The 12,742-nt window shown below is 54.3% G+C and overlaps 1 protein-coding gene across 1 annotated transcript in view; it reads left to right on the forward strand.

Annotated features, from left to right (window-relative positions):
- Positions 1–538: 538 nt before the first annotated feature.
- The window catches only part of STEAP3 (STEAP3 metalloreductase), a 41,914-nt gene continuing 29,710 nt past the window's right edge, over positions 539–12,742 (forward strand). Inside the window, exon 1 of the mRNA XM_010362154.2 lies at positions 539–819. The gene's annotated coding sequence lies outside the window, so the exon portion shown is untranslated. The remainder of the gene's footprint in view (positions 820–12,742) is intronic.

Here is a 12,742-nt window from a genome sequence, read left to right on the forward strand (position 1 = left end):
CCTCTAGAAAGGCGCCCACAGACGGCCTCACCTTACTTCTGCCCGGCCTCACTGCTGTGCTGTGAAGCCATCTGCACTGGAAGTGCGGAGGGCAGCGAGCAGTGCGCCAGGGGGAGCGGGGGACGGGTAGGGTTTCAGAGCCCAGAAGGCCTAGACAGGGAGGCAGCTCCGGGAGAAAGGTGCCCGCCATCCCACCGGTCTTGGAACCTGAGGACTGCTGGGAAGGGTCAAAAGTCTGCCCTAAGGGTGGACAAGGGACAGAGATGGGCAGGACCACAAAGGCCTTGTTGAGAGGGAAGGGATCCGGACCCAATCTGGCGCCCTGGCCTCTTCCCACCTGCAACCATGGCTGCCACTTGGGCTCCATTATAAAATGGATAAGGATTCGAGGTGCTCCTCAGGTTAAGAGAGGGGGGCCTAGAGGTCACCCTGGCCTCGGTGCCCTCCCTGGCCGGGTTAAGGGGCGGTCCCGGAGTTCCGCTCTCTTCAGCCGTGTGCGGGGCACTGCAAATCAGGAAGTGTTGGAGCCGGCTGGGGACCTCCCGCCTGGGGCCAGGGGAGGAGGGTGGTTAGACGCCGCCGCCGCTGCCGGGCCTGCAGGACTGGGCGGGGAGCGAGGACCCGGCGGCTCCTGATTGAGGCCCCGGGGGAGGTGGCCGAGCCGGATAAGCTGCGGCGGGCTGGCGGGCGGCCACCTCCCCTGCAGGTCCGGCCCTCCCGGGCGGGTGGGGCGCGCGAGAGGAGGAGCCTCGGGCCGAGCCACTGCCTTCGCCGCGGACCTTCAGCTGCCGCGGTTGCTCCGAGCGGCTGGCCGCAGAGGTGAGTGACCCCTCCCCCGGTCTCCGCGGGGCTGTGTGCTGCGCCGGGTCCCCGAGACGCCCGCCCGGTTGCACCCTGCGCCATCGCCGCACGGACCTCGGGTGCCGCCACACGTCTGGAGGCGACCCCTCTACCCTGGGACCGAGCCACGTGCGCCCGGCGGCAGATAAACCGGGTTCGGGGCCCCCACCCCGCGTGCCTTCCTTCCCTAGGCGCAGAAGCCGCTTGCGCCATGCGAGTTGGGCAGGGCCGGCGGCGACAGTGGCGGGGAGCAGGCTCCGGAGCCCCGGGTGCAGATGTGGGCGCCCCTCCAGGTGACCTCGGCTGAGTCCACAGGTTCCGTGTGCCCCACAGCTGGGGCTCTGGCCAGCGGTCCCAAAGGAGGGCTGGTAGCTGTAGGCGGGATCTTCTAGGCTCTTCCTCGCCAGACCTCCCAGTCCCTTCGCAGCCGGGCAGGGCAGGGGCAGGGGCTGGGCAGGGGCGCCCGACCTTGGTCCCCAGGAGGAGGCTGGTCTGACCAGTGCCCGCCTCTGCCCGCAGAGCTCTTGCCTGGCAAAGTTCCCTTTCCTGCCCGGCAAAGTTCCCCCTCCTGCCCACTTCCCCGAAATTTGGGGACAGACTGCCCGGAGAGGTGTGGTTGGAACTTTGGTCACCCTGGGTAAATGAAGTGGAGGGTGTGCCCAGATAATATGCCGTTCGGGGACCAGAAAGCCGGATCCGTGGGGAGAAGCGGGAAGGTCCTGCTGGAGCCCTGGCAGAGGGCACGGAGAGGCCTCCCAGGTATCCAGGGCCACCTCAGAGATGAACTCCAGAAGTGGGGGGTTCTGGAAATAGCCCCAGGGAGGTATTTCTGTCCATCAGAGTGCAGCCATAATATAATTAACAGCAGATATTCCCATTTATGTGTGCCAGGCATCTTGCTAAGGGCTTTGTGCATAATATCCCAGTTAATCCTCACAACAGGAAGGCACCATTATCTCTTGTTAAAAATGGGGAAACAGCCTCAGAGAGTCCACATATTTTGCAAGGATACACAGCTAGCAAGTTGCAGAAGTAGGATTTGAACCCAGAGTTATCAGACTTGGAGCCCAGAGGAACCTACCAGTGGGGTGAAACAGGCTGTGTCCTCAAGAGGATTCTGGTAGCCCCAAGAATACAGTGCTGGGAGCCAGAAGGTCCACAAAACCAAAGGGTCTCACCTGGGTGTGTCCCCTCAGTCACCTGCAAGGCTTGTTAAAAATATAGATCCCCAAGTCCCATCCAAAGCTGACTGAATCAGCTAGGAGCACCTGGAGGACCCAGACTGTGTCTTACTTATCTGTGTCCCCAGTGGCCTGCAGAGGGGCTGGCAGGGAGCAGGTGCTTAGCCAATGTCTGATGGGTAAGTGGGCGGAGTGGGGTAGATGATGTCACTAGTGTCCTGAAGGGGCTTAAATGGAGCAGGTGGCCTCAGCCAGGCAATGTGGCAGCAGGTATGGAACTGACACAGTCTAATGCTGGCCTCAGAGCCAGCAGGGAGCTCAGGCTGGGCCACTTGTCCACCTGGAGGTTGAGCAGCCTGCCCCAGGTTTGCTGAGGTCCCCAGGACCAGGCCAGGACAAGCTGGGATCACACATGTGCCCTCTCCAGCCTAGAGATGTCAAACAGGTAGATTCCTCTCCCATTCACGTCTCCTATCCTTGGCCCACAGCCCTTCCCTCCTCGGGCTTATCAGAGACCAGGGTGCTGGGCAGGGCTTCACATAGTTAAAAAGTGAAAGTTCTTGAGTGAAGTCCAAAGGCGCACACCTGAGAGCTGGGTGGGTAAAGGTCGCTGGCTGAGAGCTGGGGGGAGAGTCTGGCTTTGGAGTCAGATAGATGAGTCCAAATCTCAGCTCCTTACCCCCTGACATGAAGCCCTCAGCTCTCTGAACCTCTGTTCATTTGCAAAACCTTGCCAAGGACTTCAAACAGGATATCCTCATAAAACAAGGATGCCTATCTGGGGGACTAAGTGTGTGAAGTGCTGAATTTTAGGAGTGCAGTAAATATCAGATCCCTCCTTCTTCACCTCAGGTTTGCGTGTTAACCAGTGAGGGGCCTTCCAGGCTCAGTACTCTTCTAGACCAAACCACTGACTTTCCTAAAGAAGGTAACTGAGGCCCAGAGAGTGGCCTCCAGGTTCCGTACTCTGTGGCAGAGCTGGCCTTGGCTCCAAGCCCCAGGGTTCCCAGCTCTGTCTTAGCTGATGCCTCCCAGACTGGCAGTCTACGCTGCCTGCTGCATTCCCTGTCTAGCTGCAAATGAACAACTGAGCGGGCTAGGGTGAGGTTCAGGCAGGCTGGGGCAGGGGAAGGAAGCAGGTCATTCGGGGAGTCAGGCTCCCTGGTCTTCCAGCTGAGGCTGGATCCGCTCTTTCCTGTCCACCCACGGTGCATAGTGGCCAGGTCTTCCCGAGCTGGGCAGGTTGAGTACTATGAAACTGCTTTCTAGCATCTAGACCAGGGAGGTGCCTCTTGATTTAAAATGAGGATGTTTACCAGTTTAAGTAGTTATTAGAACCTAAGGCCAAGTTGGCGCCTTTCCTCCCTCTAGGGGTTGGAAGGGTGTATGCCTCTTTTTCCACTCCTACCTCACCCCTGCCAACCCATTCCAATTTGAGAGGCTTTGGAGATCACAGAACTTAGAGAGGAGAGGGGCAGGGGTCAGGGTGAGATTAGGTGGTCTTCAAACATTGGGCTACTGAAGTCCCACTTCCTCCCACCAGTCTCCTGCAGCTGGGTCCACCCACCTGTCCAACACAGCCTCCCACGGGTCCCGGGCCTCTGTGTACTCCAACCATCACATCCTTGGCATGCCACACACCACCACCATCTCGCCTGAAATGCCAGTCCTCATCACTGACATTCAGCCTCCCATGTGCCGGCTCCCGGGCCAAACACTTTACCTACAGGAGCTCATTTGTACCTGGAGACTCTTAGGAGGTCGACAGTGTTATTCTCCCAACCACGTGACTTTTCAAGCACATATGGACCCCAGCTTCTTTTTTTCCACCCCTATCCTGAGAGTCCTAGCCACTAACTAACCGCCACATTCTCCTGTCCAAATTCTGCCTCATCGGTTATTCATTCAGCAAACACCTACTGAGCACTACCTTTGAGCCAGGCACTCTAAGACCAGCTGAGTCCCACTGCTGGCAGGATGAGTGTTGTCATTAATCACCCCACAAACACACATGCCCTCTGCGTACGTGTGAATCTGAGTGAGGAGACACGTGGCGGTGAGGCCCAGGACCTATCGCTCATGTGAATGAGCCAGGATGCAAACCCAGAGACACCCCCTTCCCTCACCCACTGAGCCGGAGGGATCAACCACTGTGCCTGTGGTGAGGGCTGACAGGCGACTGCTCATGGCTGAGAAACTCTTGCGTTGTCATTTCAACCCAAGGGCAGAGTGTGTTCCTCTTCAGGTGTGGCCTGGCCTCATGAGCACTCCTCCGAATGGGTCAGGCGTTGGTTGCTTCAGTGCCATAAGAACGCTGTCATTGGAGAGTTGTTCGATATTCAACTCCTCCCAGTCAGTCTGTCTTCTGCATGCCCACAGTTACCGAGCAGCGCAGGCAACAGGTGAGCACTGATTGTTCCTCAATCAGACAGTGACTTCCTCCATCTCCGCCTTCTGCTTAATGAGAGCCAGGTGGGAGTTCAGCATACATCGCCTGTGTAAGCCTTCTTTTTAAAGGTGTAAAAAAAATACTGCCCCAAGATTATAAAGCCAACTTCGGTGCATGTAAAGAGATTTGGGGTTGGTGAATGGGCCCACTAAGCTTTATTTGGTGGTGTCAGCTGTCTCGGTTCATGTGTAGACAGCAGGGCCCCCAAAGCTGGCATGCTGGGGTCTGCGAGTGAACAAGCTTCCCATTTCTTTTATTTATTATTTATTTATTTTATTTCTATCTTTTTTTGAGACAGACTCTCGCTCTGTTGCCCAGGCTGGAGTACAGTGGTGTCATCTCGGCTCACTGCAAACTCTGCCTCCTGATTTCAAGCAATTCTCCTGCCTCAGCCTCCCGAGCAGCTGGGATTACTGGTGTGCTCCACCACACCCGGCTAATTTTTGTATTATTAGTAGAGACGGGGTTTTGCCAGGTTGGCCAGGCTGGTTTTGAACTCCTGACCTCAGGTGATCTACCTGCCTCGGCCTCCCAAAGTGCTGGGATTGCAGGTGTGAGCCACCATGCCCGGCTGCTTCCCATTTCTATAAGCATCCAGCTGGTGGGGTGGCCAGCAGGCTGTGGGGAGTGGTGCCTGATTTTCCCAGTGGGCTTGAGAGGGTAACGGTATACCCCCCAGTCAGGGCGAGCGTCTCTCTGAAGGTGAACTCTGGGTGCACAGCTAGAGGATACAGTGGCTGAGAGCTGGGCCCTCTGGGTGAGGTCTGGCCTGCATATTGCCACAGTGGGCTTGCTGGCATCCAAGGGGGCTTTCTGGGTGACCATCCAGGCCTGCACGAGGGTCAGTAGCACACTGAATGCAGTGGAGTTTGAGAGGACGCACCATCGGCCGTCAAATCGCCCCAACCTGGGTGTAAGGCCAGAGGAGCTGTGGGAAGTGAGGAGCTGTGGGAAGAGAGTGCCAGGCCCTCTGGAGATGACCCTCTGGCCCTTGGAGATGTCTCTGGACTGGCCAGAAAGAAGGTGGTACCGGGAACTGGAAGGGAAGGAAGCAAGACAGTGCTGGGCCCAGCAGCCAGAAATCAGGGTGATGGGTAGATGGAGGGGCGGACATCTGGGAAAGCCCTGCCCTCCTGGTGTTCCCAGATCTGAAGGCTGGAGGTTGGAAAGCTTGCGTCACCCGGGCTGGTGTGAGTTCCAGTGAGGTTGCTGCTTGCCCTCCCGTGACCTTTAACATCTGGTATGGCTGCGTGGGGGGTGCTGAGAGGAGGGGAAGTCCCAAGGTTGAGGGAGCTCAGGGTAGAGCCAAGGTCTCAGTGAGAACCCCAGGGGGCAGCTGTCACAGCTGACCTGGAGTCCTCCAGGAACGTGTACTCTCCAGCTCCTGTACTCTCAAAAGCAACAGAAAGGTTTGCTTTCCTCAGGTGCGGTTTCCTCACAGTGCAGCTTCTCCAAAGAGATCTGGAGACCCCCCAGCAGCTTTGATAGGAAAATAGAGTCCTATCTACCCCACACCAACACACTGAACTAGAGACTCTGGGCCTGGGACTGCCCAGAAACCCACCCACTTAAACTGCCCGGGCGATTCTGGTGTTCACGAACATTTGAAAGCACTGCCTAAGACCCTCTGGCTCAACAGGTATCCACCAGCTTCACCTAAGCAGAGCATGATGTGAGGGACTGTGAGGATGTGCAGGGGTGGAGGGCACATAGGTCCCTCCCTCAGCTGACCATAGAGCACCCAGAGTGGCAGAGGGGCCATGTGCAGTGAGTGGCCACAGCAGAGCAAGGAAAGGTGCACGCAAGAGCAGTCCTAAGGAAGACATGTGTTTAGGGGTTTCACATTCACTGTTTAATCGTCAGGACAGAGAGGGAACGCAACCTGCCCAAGGTCACACAGCTAGCACATGGCTGGACCGGAATTCACACACAGCTCTGTCCAGCTAGGTCCACCAACTAACACAGCTGCCTCTCTGAATTCAAAGCAGGGAGAGATTGTCAGGGGTGAGGGTTGGGGGAGATGGTAGGTGTCTTAAGTGCCCAAGGCCTTGGGCTGGCTCTTCAAGGAAGGGGGATTGGGATGGGCCAGGAGGATGTCAAGATTTGAGATGGAAGGAATGCCATTGGCTGTGGTGGGGGGTGGAGTGGGCAGGGACTGGAAGGAGGGGTAGTGGAAGTCAGTCCCTGCCTACCGGCCTGTGCTGGACTCCGCGGAGATTCAGCAATCTAGCCCTGCGCACAGGAGCTTTCACTCCAGTAGGAGAGAAGAGACCCAGGGAGCCACAGAGAACAATGAGGCCTTGGCTTGGTGTTTGGTGATGATAGAGAAAACCTGCCCAGAACCTGTTTATCAGATGCTCAGGGATCTGATAAACAGGTTCTGCACGCGGGCTTGAGATAAAGATGCCAGGGATACTTAGATGTGCCCTATTCCAAGATCACTGGGTTCCAAACAAGTTGGACAATAGAATACACTTATCCCTAAGAATGGACTTGCACATAATTCACTTCAACAACACAAAAGCTTCCAAACCTCCAGCCTCCTTTGGGCTGCCGATGTGGCCTCCAAGGTCCACTGAAAAGCCGTCCCCAGCCAGCAGAAACATGCCTGTGTCTTCTTCAGCCCCCGTCCATGCTTTGCCCTAGAGACAAGTGCTGTCATCTCTTTGTGGGTCTGTCTGTCTGTCTGTCTTTCTCTCCACTGTGAGCACTGACAAGCAAGTAAAGATGACAATGAAGCCTTTGTGGGCACCAAATGCTGAGAGCATTATCACTAAGCCAGTGGCAACCATGATGACTGCAATAAATTTCCCCCACAGAAATTGATAAATTGCCACTTTCTGCAGCCATTATGTTTGCCTTTGTATCCCGAAGAGTAAACACCTCTCTCCCTTTCTTTCTCTCTCTCATGTGTGTGTGCACACATTAGATGACATTTATTCATTTTATGCATCCTGGGTTCTACTGGTCGTCCCACCTCAGTTCCTGTAGCAAAGAGACTTGAGTCTGAGCCACTAATTATCACCAGTGAGGTTTCCTCCCTGAGCAGGAAGCAGCAGGCCAGAGCTGCGCTCTCTCAGTGCACTCTCCAACCAAGCATCAGTCACCACTCCCGGTCCAGTCCCTGTGGCCAAGAGCTGGCGTGCAGGCTGGAGGAGTCAGCTGGCTGTCTCTCTGGCAGGTCCCTCGTCTCCTGAGAAACCAAAAGTCAGAACCAAAGCCAGGCTGTCCTGCTTGGAGACTGAGCCAGAAAGGTGGCTCACCTCATGATGAGGCTGTCGAGTGACCTGAGAGCCTCAGACCCTCAGACCCTCATGTCAGCCAGATGTCGCACCAGCCTGCTGTTGGTAAATCTGGCTATGATGCACATCCAAGGTGGCATGGGTCCTGTGCAAACCCCTCCCTCCAGCTCCCCAATCCCCTGACCCCTGGCCAGCTGGAGGGTGCCCCTTGAATCTCCAGGAGGAACTTGACACCTCCCAGAGATCTGTACTGCCTTGGAACAGGCTGCAAAAAGTGCAGTATAAAATGGGAAATATGTATCATCTGCACATTTTCATGGCCCCTTTTTGAGGAAAGGAAGTCCAAGTTATTAAGTCAGGAGGCTTTTAAAAGTCAAAGGTTCAAGTATTTATCACACACAGTTGTGTGTGTGTATGTGTGTGTTTAAGGATGTTAATGTTTATGATGCATTTCTGTGGAATGCAGGCCCATTGGGAATTGTACATTTTTCTTATTGGTAACCATTTCTGCATTGGTTTAGCACGGAACTGCTGCTGCAAGTAATTGAACCGGATTTTTCTAGAATGATTCGAAAATCTAGATGTTTGTAAAAAGCTCTCTAAATTATTCATTCACTTTTATTTTGCAAAGTGGTGTGATGATCAACTCTTTTCCATCAGACCTAACTTGCGCGCATGTGTATTTCTGCGGGATTGGCTCGAGTGTGCTTGAGCTTTCTGTATTCTCTTCTGTAGGAACTTCTCAGCCTTCCTTTTAAAAATATAATAATTTTTTAATGATGTCTAAATAATGATTCCAGGCAGTATTACAAGAAATATAACAGTAAAATGTTTGTAAGAGTACATCAGAAAGGGAAAATGCCCACAGAGAAAATAGAAATATATCAATTAGATGTGTATGGCTATAACCAAGCTTTTAAACCATGATTTGAGACTGGCATCCTCCATCCTCTCTCCTCTCAGGTCAGCTGTGGGAGGCTAGGGGTGGGATAGCAAGAGGGACCTGGGATCAGGTGGGGCCTCCTGGACCCCAGGCCCAGTGAGAACCAAGCCTGGGGGTTTGGGGATAGCGGGCAGCTCTGGATTTGCAGAAACAGCCTGAGAATGAGAGGCTGGAAAGTGTGAGTTGGAGCAGCTCATTGAGGAGAGAGAAAACTGAAGAGGAAGAAAGCAGAAGACACCAAAGCCTGGTGCTGACCAGGTGACCAACTGTTACTCACGTCCCAAGCAATGAGCCGCAGGCCCTCGCCACCCCAGAGGCAGCTCGAATGCAGGGACGGGACCGGCCCAGGACACAGTGGAACTAGGGCAGGCAAGAGCCAACTCGGGGCCCGGAGGAGGTCCTTTAACCTGTCCGGGCCTCAGTTTTCTCTTCTGCAAAGTAGAAGGCATGATAGCCTTCCGCAGGTCAAACCTTGTGCGCACATCCTCAGGCGCGATCCCCGACTTTGCCTCGCTGGCACTTCTCTGCATTTGACTCCTGGTTATTGCAGCTGTGTCCATGCCAGCATTTGTTAGGTGCTGGGATGTGCCTGCCCAGCTCCTCTCTGTTGGGGAAGATGGAATTCACGCTATAGGGGAAGCCCGGAGTTGCTACATGGGGCAGTCACAGGGTGGGGAACTTCCCTGAAAACTTCTTATTTGCATAAAATATGCCCTGCTTTTGACTTACATTGCAAATTTCAGATCCATAAAATGGGAAAGACTTTGCAGAAGCTGTTATTCACTTCACCTGACTGGGAGATGTAGATTTTTCATATCCAAGGGTGTTAGTTTTAATACTAACATTATTAGCATGTGGGGAGGGGTGATCGAGATGACAGGGAGTAGGTCCCCCCCACCACCTACCCCTGGGACTTGTAAGGGAAAGTACATACCACTGTATGTTAGTTGCAACCTGTTACCTGTGCTGCAGAGCCAAGAGGTGGGGAACTTAATTCTGCCTTGTAGAGGCACTGGGCCTTCCTGTTGAATTTAGCTAGCTGGGGGAAAGGCACTTCCCAGGGAAAAAGATTAAGCCTATAACCTAAGCAGAAAGAAAGCAAGAGCTCTGGGTGGGAAGTGGCCAGAGGCACAGACCAGGCAGACACAGGTTTGGAAGAGCCAAGGAGACAGCACATCTACCAATGGCAGTAGCTGGGCCTCACCTGCCCTGACACCCCCACCTAATGGAGACTGGGCAGACCCCTCCAAATGGTTGCTATGCCCTGGCCCAGAAGCCTCCAAAAACCCTGAAGCCATTGACTCAGCATTCCTGAAGGCTCCTTCCATGAGTACCCCCATACCAGGCTGCACCTCAGTGCACCTTAGATCTGGTGTTTGATTTTCACTCTGACCAGAGTTGCAGCAGTCTCTTTGCTAATATTTATTTCCAGTGTTTAAATTCATCTGTGCATAAGTCCTCAGTGTTACTAAGTTTATCAAATAGCAAAATGCTTGACTAGGTCTAACGATGTCACCAAGCTGCAGAAGGGATTAGAAACTCATAGTATTATTATTTCATCACCACTGAGTATGAGAGAGCCCCAGCTAGGTTCTGGGGAGAGCAGCTATGACTCACAAATACTCCCCTCAGAATCTAGTCTTAAATCATTCAAACCACAGAAATGTATTGAGCACTTACTGTGTGCCAGGCCCCAGTAGGTGCTAGAGACACATAAATGAGTTTTTTATTGGCCCCCATCCAATGAGGTGACAGACAAGAGAACCAGTGTGTGCAGCCAATGGTAATGTGACAAAAAGTGCAGAGTTAGTTCCAGAGCGTGAAGTCCTCCCTGTCCTAGACCCAGGTGGAAGCCAGGAGCTGCTCCCCAGGCTGCCTGGACCAGCCTTTTGAGCTCTTAGGACTCTGGCAAACGTCAAAGCTGTTGCAAAAGTCAGAGCTCTTGCAAAAGTTGGTGCTGGCCCATGGCAGGTGGTTGAGAAGTGGCTGCATGACTCTCCCCATGCAGAGCAGTTAGAGGGTGGAGGCCGACTTCCAGTATCCCTGGGAATCCAAAGTAAGAGGCCACTGAGGGGCAGGGGAGGGCCCCTCAGAGGCTTCCAGAAAAAGGCAGTGCAGCAGCTGGACAAACCAAAAGAAGGCACACATCCCTAAGCCCAAAAAGCAGTTGATGTGAGGCAGGCCGAGCTCCGTGGCAGACACCCTGAGCTGCCTCTGTGTGTCTTGGCTAACTCTGCTCTTTCCTTACTCCCATGGCTTGCCCTGCCCAGGAGCAGGGCTGAGGCCCATCCCTGATTCAGTAAATCCTATGCCATAACAAGGGGAGGGGTGGGGGCAGCCACAGCCCACGAGACCCACCAGTCCCAGGGTTTGTGCAGCTCCAGGTCTCCCTGGAAAGCAAGAAACCACCCAGCTCCAGACGCTGAGGCTGCAGATTCAGCTGCCACTGCCTGATGGCCTCCAACCTGGCTGGATTAACTGGCCCATAGGGAGCTGGCTGCCCCCACAATCCAGCTCCCTGGCCTCCCTGGGCAAAGTAAAGCCCTCCTCCCTGGCTCCATAGCGCCCAGTCATCCCCTCATGCCAGCACTTTACTCCTTCCTGCATTGTGTAGCTGGCCTTTCTCCCAAGAGCTTTAAGAGGGCAGGTCATCTTTGGCTACCTGCATGGCCCTGGCACCTTGCTCCATGCTGAGTACACAGCAGGTACTCTGGGAATAATGAATAAGAGAATTTCTCAGAGGAGGTTTGGTAGGATGGACCATTGCATAAAACTGCACAGGCTGTGCAGAGGGCGCTCTCCACAGCGATTACTATGTAAATAGCACCTCCTAAAGTTGTACAGCATAGGGACCGTGGTGCTTGAGCATGCCCCACCCCCTCTGCTGCTTCAAGCCCCTGGCCTTGGTGCTGACAGTTGGGCTTTCCTCTTCCCCTTCCCAACCAGCACTGACCATCATCCTTCCCATACGCTGGCAGTGGGTAGTAATGAACTGTCCCAGTGAGCAGTTCTCCCAGGCTGGGCTGTCAAAGCACGGTAGTGAGAGATTCCTGGTTGGCACGCAGGCCATCTGGATTCTTGGTCAGCCAGGAAACTCTGTCCTTTGGGAATATCCTCCCAGTCAAGATGTTAGGGGGCTCCCAGATTCCCAAGATCTTTATGGTCCCCTAGAACTGCTCCTCTCCCCAGCCTGCAGTGGGCCTGATGACCCACATATAGCCAGGGAGTGGTCCCCATGGGATTTGTTTCATTGACTCAGCTAACAATGCCACGATGACGCTGATCACCTTCTCACCTGAGAGACCCAGCTCTGGGCAGCCAAGGGGTGTGTAGGGACAGGGCATATACATGTGACCCTCAAGACCTAGAGGAGCTCAGAGAGAGCATGAATACTCGAAGTCCCTATGAGCAGGGAGGACTTTCTGGACCAAGTGGGCTGGGAGCTGGGCCAACTGTAAAGACCCAGGGAAAAAAAAGTTAAAACTGAGTTGCTCTTGCATGCAAGTGAGTGGTTAGTTCTTTCACCCCTTCCACAGACCTTTCCTGAGCACCTACGCAGTGTTTTTCAAAGTGTGGTCCCCACCCCAGCAGCACCAGCAATTCTGGATGTGGAGCCCAGCAATATGTTTTCATCAGTCCTCCAGGTGACCCTGATGCAGCTCAAGTTTGACCTGATGTGTCCTAAGTGCTGGGGTTTGCAAAAGTGAATTTTACTTAGTTCTCACCTTGAGGAGCTTGGAGTTGGGGAGAAGATAGACAGGAAAGAAAACAGTACTGTCCAGTGAGATGGATTGCTCTGGAGGGCCATGGAGGCAGAGGAGCAGTTGGTGTGGGCTTGATACTTGCAAGGGTAAGTGGCCTGGAGACCCCAGTGGCATAACTGTCCCTGGCAGGGAGCCAAATGTTAGGACCAGCATCCCCTAGAGGGCTCAAGGAGCCCAGTGCCCCAGTTCCCAACCACCAGGGCTGTAACCCTGAGCAGCAGGCCCTCCTACTCTTCCTTCCACCCCAGATCTCCTGCTCTGCTCTTCCCCCATCTTCTTCCCACTCCCGAGTCCCAAATAGCAGCAGGTCTTTTCCTCCAATT

This window comes from Rhinopithecus roxellana, chromosome 14 (assembly GCF_007565055.1).
Source record: "Rhinopithecus roxellana isolate Shanxi Qingling chromosome 14, ASM756505v1, whole genome shotgun sequence".
Classification (NCBI taxonomy): Eukaryota; Metazoa; Chordata; class Mammalia; order Primates; family Cercopithecidae; genus Rhinopithecus; species Rhinopithecus roxellana.